Below are 8,448 nucleotides of genomic sequence, written 5' to 3'. Positions count from 1 at the left end.
TGGAAAAATCAACTGGGGTTCCCATTTTCTTACAGAAGTTCTTCATTAAAGTTTTATTTGCTTTTACTGACTATTGACCTTGAACTTTTTTCAGCTCTCAGTTGGCCCATTGCACTTTTTCTATCCCCACACAGCTTCAGGATCTTTGAGGAGCCTTACTGGCATGGTGGGCTAGGTTGCTAACCTGAAGGTTAGCAGTCCAAGGTCACCAGCTGCTCCATAGGAGAAAGATGAGGCTGTCTGCTCCCGTAAAGGTTTACAGTTTTGGAAACCCGCTATAAGGTCACTCTGTGACTCAATGGCAGTGGAGAGGTTTTGGTTTGCAGGACCTTGTGTGTTTATGTTGGGCTATGTGCACTCTTGCTGGATGTACTAACAAGTAAATGCAATGCATTACAAGACGAGCTGTATATGGGCCGGAGAAGTCTGGGTAATCCTAGTACAGAGTCCAGGGACAGTTTTTCCACTGGGTCCTCCTGCTAATACCTTGTGAGTGAACCTGCAATTACCTGCAGTAAGCGCTAACACCTTTCCTAGGTTACTTCAAGAATTATAGGCTGTTTTTTCAAGGATCTCTTTTTTCTTGAACACTTTTCCAACCCACATCCATACTCTGATTACTGTATATACTCAAATATAAGCCGACCCGAGTATAGGCTGAGATACCTAATTATTACCTGGGAAACCAGAAAAAACTGATTGACTTGAGTATAAGCCTAGGGTGGGAATGCAGGATGTGAATTAGCACAGAGACCAGAGGGGAGAGACGGAGCATAGCCACAGACACATCCTTACCAGTTCGGCTGCCGGTGTAAGTGAATCACTGCGAATTGGAGCTGTCCACGTCATAGGACGGCTCTGATTAGTTAGATGTGCGTAAACAAACATTCAATGCCCTACAGTGTCAGCGGGGCTTTGAGTGAACAGCGAGGAACAGCAATCACCCGTCAATTGTTGCACCTTGCTGGGGTACCACTGACCCGTATATAAGCCGAACCCCAGTTTTTTTTGTGCTGAAAAACTCGGCTTATACATGAGTATATATGATAATTAGCTTACAACAATGTGGAGGATGAGCATCCAGGGAGAGATATGAAGGAAAAGACGTTATTGGTCTTGTAACCACTTCCGTTCTGGCATGAACTGGTCCGCTTGTGAATTTGTTTCTTAGAGCATTTGCAACTGGTCAGAAGTATTTCCCACCAGAATGAGGTGGCACAGAAACCCACACCAGAATGGCTGTTGTCCAAGCCTTCAAAGGGTGATGCTTCCACCTGTTTTGAAGTGAGTCGGTTTGTCAACCTTGACAATGCACTCAACCTGCGGATGGTGCTGGAGCGACCCAGCCAGTCTCCGTCATACAGTTCAGCTCAAGATTCTAGAAGCCTAAAGGAGAAGTGAGCCATGGAAGCGTACATGCGAATGAAAGGCTATTCTATGTGTACATGTTCTGGAGTTTGGCTCGAAGGGAAATATTTTTTCTGAGATGAAAATGAATTATTTTCTGCTTGGGGAGTACAACTTTTATAGAATTTTAGATTCTTAACTTTAAAAGGAACCTTGGGGGTGATTTTGTTTAATTATCTACAACAAGAGATTAAAAGCTCCCGTAAACCACCTGCACCTAGGAGGAAGCTGTCTGCTCTTGGATAGCAGTGCAGGCCGGTGTTCAACAGAGCCTGATCTTAGACCAGACAGGCTGAGGTGGAGTCCTGGCTTTCCCATGGACCAGCTACGTGACCTTGAGCAAGTCTCATTGGTCTACACGTCAGTTTCCTCATCTGTAAATTGGGGACAGGTAAAGCAAGTAGAACAGTGTTGGGCACCCACTGGCTGCTCAAGAATAGTTAAGTTTTTTTTTAATAGTTAAGTTCTTACTAACTTATTTTTCTTATAAGTAAGTTCTTACTTTATTATATTACTTTATTGCATTTGCTTCTCAAGGAAGTTGACCTCTGCCTAGACCTATTCTGAAAAGATCAGAGATTGTTGTTACTTTAAGTAATGACTGAAGCTCTATTTCTGATCACAGCAAACTAGCTTTTTTTTGAAAGTATCTGCTGATAGAAATTCTGAACTGTGGGCCAAAGAATATTATAATTGTCAACAGGGGTAAGATTGAGTTTCAAATATTGTTAAAGCCCTGGGAATGGCAGAAGGAGGCAGGAAAAGGAGGGAACATGACCCAACTGGATGAGGTCCACGTTCATACAACCTTTCCCCTGAAAGCACTCTCCTCTCGCGAGGGTCCTGAAGGGTGCAGCCTCATCAGGGGGAAGTTGACTGACGAGATTGAGGATTCAGAATCCAAAGTTTGAGGTTCCAGGCAATTGGAAATTAAGGTGGATTATCCCATAAAAGAGGGAACCACACAGTGTAGCAACAATGAAACTCAAAACCTGCCTCTAGTTCTTGAATGCTTCCTCCCCTCCCAATTATCATGACCCCAATTCTACCTTGCGGACCTGGTTAGACCCTAGGATGTACAGCGGTGCAGTAGGGATCTAGAAACACAGGGAATCTAGGATGGATGAACCCCTCAGGGCCAGCTGTGGGAGTGGTGACACCGGAAAGGAAGGGGGTGTAGAAAGGGAGACCCGATCTTGGAGATCTATGTGTAACCTCCTCTCTGGGAGATGGGCAATGGGAAGGTGGGTGAGGGGAGATACCGGGCAGTGTAAGATAAGATGTAATAATTATTTATAAACTATTAAGGGAGTAGGGGGTAGGGGGGAACAGGGAGGGAGAGGGAGGGGGAAAAAAAGGAAACCGAGCTGTTTCCAGGAACCCAAGTGGAAGGTGAATTTGAGAATGACGAGGGCAACGAATGTAAAGGGGTACTTTGCTCAATTGATGTATGTACGGATTGTGATAAGAGTTGTATGAGCCCCAATAAAAATATTTATTAAAAAATTTTTTTTAAAGAGGGGACAACAGAATGAGGGAGTCCCAAAATCTGTGCACAAGAGCCCCTCAAATTGCTGGCAGACTCCTAAATGTCTAGACATGTCATTAGACTTGGGAGAAAGATGAGACTGTGCTCTCATAAAATCTTTACAGGCTTGGAAACCCTAAGGAGCAGTTTCATTCTGTCCCATTAGGTCACTATGAATTGGGATTGATTCAATGGCAGTGGGTTGGTTGATTGGTTATCAAGCCTCCAAATAACCCAGGTGATTCTTCAGAATATTTATTGTCTGGTGGAGTAAAACTCAAAAATTTCTCAAAGGAAAATAACATATCATCCGCACACATTGCACAGTGCATATAAAAGAATTACTATCTATATAAAATAAAAACCTGAAAAATGCTACCCACAATCAAGGGAAAGAACAGTCTAAATAAACAGATCCGTGGAAGTCTGAGATGATGGAATTAACAGATAATGATTTTTAAATGACTATGTATACATGAATGCGTATATTGGAAAAGACGAATGTAATATGTAAAACTAGAGAATATCAGGAGACCTTAAAGGAACTGTATGGAAACGCTAGACCTGAAACCTATAATATCTGAAATTTTACAAAGCATTGGATAGACCTAACTGAAAATTAGGCACTGCACAGGAAAGAATCAGTAAACTTAGAGACAGATCAACAGTAAACTGAAGCATAAAGAGATACATGAAAAACAGAGATGCATGTTATTTTAATTGCAGAGCTGTAATGGCAATGGAACAACATAATGTGTTTTAACAAATGTGGAACTGAAGCCCCCCCCCCAAAAAAGGAGAGGGAGGATGAGGGGGACTATAGATATTTTTTAATGAACCAATTTAATTAAAAACTTTAAGCTTCAAATTTAGGAATCTCCCTGAACCCAAATGTGATTTAAAAAAAAAAAAGGTATACCCAGGCAAATCATAGTAAAATTTCTGAAAATTTAAAATAGGGATGAAAAATCTCTCAATACCAGCCAGAGAAAAGACCATTAAAAAGTACTAAGCAAGGGGACAATTATAGGAATAAGACATCTCATCCCAAACATGGAAGGTCAAAGGGCAATGGGTTGCCTTTAAAGTATTGAAAGAAAAAGCAACAACAATAAACAAGGCCCTTCTGGAATTCTAGATGACAGACCTACTCTCAACGATATCATCGTTATTGTTAGGTGCCGTTGAGTCGGTACGTAACACCCTATGCACATCCCAGTGAAACACTGCCCAGTCCTGGGCCACCCTGACAATTATGCTCATCTTTGAGCCCATTGCTGCAGCCACTGTGTCAATCTATCTTTTCAAGAGCCTTTCTGTTTTTCACTGCTCCTGCACTTTACCAAGAATGTCTTCTCCCAAGGACTGGTCTCTCCTGACAACATTTCCAAAGGACATGAGACAAAGTCTCACCATCCTGGCTTCTAAAGAGCATTTGGCTGTACTTCTAAGACTGGTTTGTATGTTCTCTTGGCAGTCCACGGTACTTTCAATAATCTTCACCAGAACCATAATTCAAATGCATCTGTTCTTCTTTTGTCAACCATATCATCAATTAGGTTCGATGTAAAATGACAAAAACCTTCAATGAAAGGAGAAAGACGGTGCGGATTTTAAATGAGACATGAATAGATAAAAAAAATCAAGGAATGAGGAAGATATACCACACAAACACTAAACATGAAACACCGGGTTTGGCTATTTTCAAAGTAGATTTCATGACAAAATTTACTGCCAAAGACAAAATGGGAATTTAATACAATAAGAATACCAATTCATAATAATCCTAAGTGTGTATTCCTTTAATGATAAGAAACAGTTAATTTGTAAGCATATGGATGGTAGTTGGCTTTAAGGAGAGTCCTGTCTTGATTAGGAAGATGTGTGGAAAGGTCTAAAGGGCCAAGGGGTCACTGTGGGCCATCGATGTGGAATGACAGCGATGCTTCAGAAAATCATGTGAGACTGACTGACTTGAGACAAGGAGATAGGGGTTCACCAAACTTCCCAGTTTTCCCGTGGCTTATTTGTTTCTTGAGATGTGAGATTTCAGTACTAACCCTTGGATAGCTCCAGGTATGTTGGAATAGATGCCCATCCTACAAAGGAATCCATTTGCTTTGGAATTTTAGGAAGAGAAATTATAGAGAGGAGGAAAGCAGAATTGATGGCCTCAGATGGTTGGAGGTTATACTGTAGATAAAGTGAACCCTTCCAACGATCCTTCCAAACTCAAGTCAAATTAAACTGAAAAGTGAGAGGTGTAAACATATTTTAAAATGGTAGGCGTGAAGTGTGGGTGTGCATGTTTGAAAACTAGTGATGGGGTAGAATGGGTGACGAGTAAACAGCATCTGTTGTGCACATGGTATTTATGGGGTGAAGACCACGAGAACATAAGCTTTCAGGGATTTAAATAGGAAAAGAATTAATTATACCCGATTCTTACAATTACGTTGGTAACGAGTGTTTTGTTTTTGAATAGCAAGTCTACCTCAATCAGATCATACAATAAGGAAATGGATTCATACAGGTAACTGACAAATAGACAGGTGAAGTAGACGTCAGTCTTGCCTTTGTCCAGAAGTTCACGATCACGTCTGGGCTCTGGCTCTATTTCTCAGAAAATAGCTTAGAGCCCATCTTCTCTGTAACATTTTATCTTCAAGATAATATTCCTCATGGTAGTACCAGTGGCCACAGCTGTACCAAGACTCTCATTCTCACATTCCACAGGCCATCCACCTTTATCTGTAAAAGCGCAGACATTTATTACTTTAGGCTTTGTGGGCTCAAGAGTCTATTCTGCAACTACTCAACTCTGATCTAGTGTGAAAGCAGCCTACACTTGAGTCAACAAGTGAGCATTTAACAATGAGTGTGGTATGGCCAATGTTCCCATAGAACACTAATCAACTTTTATTTTACATTTTCTAGATCTGATAGCCATCTGCTTTTGGTTAATTTTTAACCATTTTAAAATGTAAAATCTGTTTTTAAAACGTGAAAATGTAAACGTAAAATATAAAATGCTTCTAAAATGTAAAACCTATTATCACTTAAGACTAAAAGAGAAGTCGGTGGGGCTAGATATGACCCATAGGTCATCGTTGACTTACTCCTAGGATAACTGATGGCCTGACCAGAGTTTTAGGTAAATAACCTTTCTCTCTTCTGGTAGATAATCATTTATCCTTTTCTACACTCTTCTAAGGCGCCCTGGTGGCATAATGGTGACAAGCTGGGCTTCTAACCCCAAAGCCAGCAGTTTGAAACCACTAGCCACTCTGCTGGAGAAAGATGGGGCTTTCTACTCCCTAAGAGTTGGAGTTCAGATCTCATAGGGCCAGTTGTGCCCTGTACTCTAGGGTTGCTATGAGTCAGCATCAACTTGAGGGCAGTGAGTTTTTGAGTTCAGACTCTCCGTGAATATATTCCCATCCAATTTCCTATCTAAGTACCTTGTATATGCCCAAATTCTCCTAATGTTTATCTTTGTTCTCAAGTGCTCCCATGATCTCCAGACTCCTGTCGCTAGCTGTCTACTCAATATCTCTATTTAGAGGTGTAATCGTGTGTCAACTATGACATCCTCAAAACCTCTGAGGGCACTTTTGTTTCCTTGTCGATGGGCTCAGCTCCAAGCAGCAGGCAGGGGGTGGTTGGCATTCCCATGGGATTCACTCAGCGCTCCCCTTATTTTTCTAACAAGATCATGATGCAGTGACTACGCATTCTAATGCCACCTCTTTCTTCCACTAGGGATGAAGAAAGGAAAACTGAAAATTAAATCAAGAGTGTGACATCAGACTGAGAAACTGTTTAGCAGTGTCTTGCCCGCTTTGGAGACTTTGACAAGAAGAAATAGTTGAGTCCGTGCATTTCACTTGTGCAGAGGACCCTCAGACATGGATCCTGCCCCATCTGATCAGTAATGACATTTTCCCAATATTTCGGATATTGCTTCGAGTTTTTATCTTTTTCAACTGACCTTCTGTAGCTTCAAGTTTTAGCTCCCACTGGGAGAGTTAACTACTTTCTTTTTAGCCACGGACAGATCCATGTATCTCTTCAGCTTGCCCTCAGTTTGATCCACAGATCTATGTTCTCAGACAAATCATTCTGGCTTCTCCACTATCCCTGTGTTCTGGGAAAAATTTTTTTTTTCAAGTCAATTAAAATCATAAGCTGATTTTTAAAATGAGTAACCATGTGCTTTTCAGTCCTTCATTTCTTCAGTATCTATTTTTGAGCTCTGCTGAACACCTGACAAATGATGTGATGGTCCAGTGGTAGAACCCCACCTTTCAAATGGGGGACCTGGCTCAATCCACTCTTACTCGGATGTCAGAAGTGCCTCAGGACGTGGCGATAGATGTGGGACAGGCTCCCGCAGAGCTTTCAGCCAGACTAGAAAGAGATGCCTTGCCTCTACTTCCGGAAATCAGTCCCACCAGTGGTCCTAAGTATAACTGGTGAAGAGGTTAACCCAGGAGCAGACAATGTTCAGTTCCCTGTGCATGGGGCTTCCAGGAGTCAGGGGTTGGCATGGCAGCAGCTGACAACAACATATATAGGAGGCATTCATTCCCAGACTTAAAAAACACCCAAACTCCCAACTTGAGACCTCTACCCTTAAAATGCTCCTTAAGGAGCAGAGGAAAGAAAATGGACAATTCTCAAAATGACGGTGTAGATGTTACAGCATGTCTTAAGAATCGGAGGACATTCGCATGGGCACCCAGAGGAGCTGACGTAGCCGTGACATTGACGGGGAAAAGAAGAAGAGGGCGGGATGGCCAAAAGTAGAATCTATAGCTTCTACCCGCTGCACCCACCCCCACCCCATCCCCCATCCCAAGATGGTGTGGGTTGAGCCACAAGAATGATTACTTCAGAAGGGGGTGTATGGAGATTTACTGGGTAGATGAAATGCTTAATGAGACCATAAATGAGGAGATTTGCTTCGTAGGCGTGTGAGAAAATAATTTTTATCAGCTAATGAAATTGTTTTCAGGCTTCAGCATGGAAACGACTCCCCTGCTAATGCAGACCGTGCTAAGAAAGGGCGGCATAGGGAAGGTCGGGAGTACACTTGGGTGGTGGTAGGAAGAAACCAACTGAAATCATCCAGGGAAAGAAAAAAAAGATAATGAAGTAATCAAAATAATTGCTTACTAAAGAATGTGTAAGCTCTGAAATGCTAAGTTATAAATGTACATTTAAAAAACGAGGTGACCTTAAGGAACAGATTAGAAACCTAAACTCATGTCGGGTAGATGCATTTTCATTAGTAAAACTGAGGATGAATTAAATCGGGGCAAGCTATTTGAAATCCGCTTGCATGAATTGCATTAGAATACAACACGCCTGGCATACTGGTATCATAATTCATGATTAGGGGAGACCGCTTTATTAAATGTGGCTGGCAGTCATTCACATAGCAGATGTGAAATCAAAAGGACAAAAGCGGATTTAAAACCAAAAGCGGCATCTAATTCAAAGAGAAGGGC

The sequence above is a fragment of the Tenrec ecaudatus genome, chromosome 6 (genome assembly GCF_050624435.1).
Source record: "Tenrec ecaudatus isolate mTenEca1 chromosome 6, mTenEca1.hap1, whole genome shotgun sequence".
In the NCBI taxonomy this organism is placed as follows: Eukaryota; Metazoa; Chordata; class Mammalia; order Afrosoricida; family Tenrecidae; genus Tenrec; species Tenrec ecaudatus.
Note: the sequence above shows the minus strand (reverse complement) of the source record.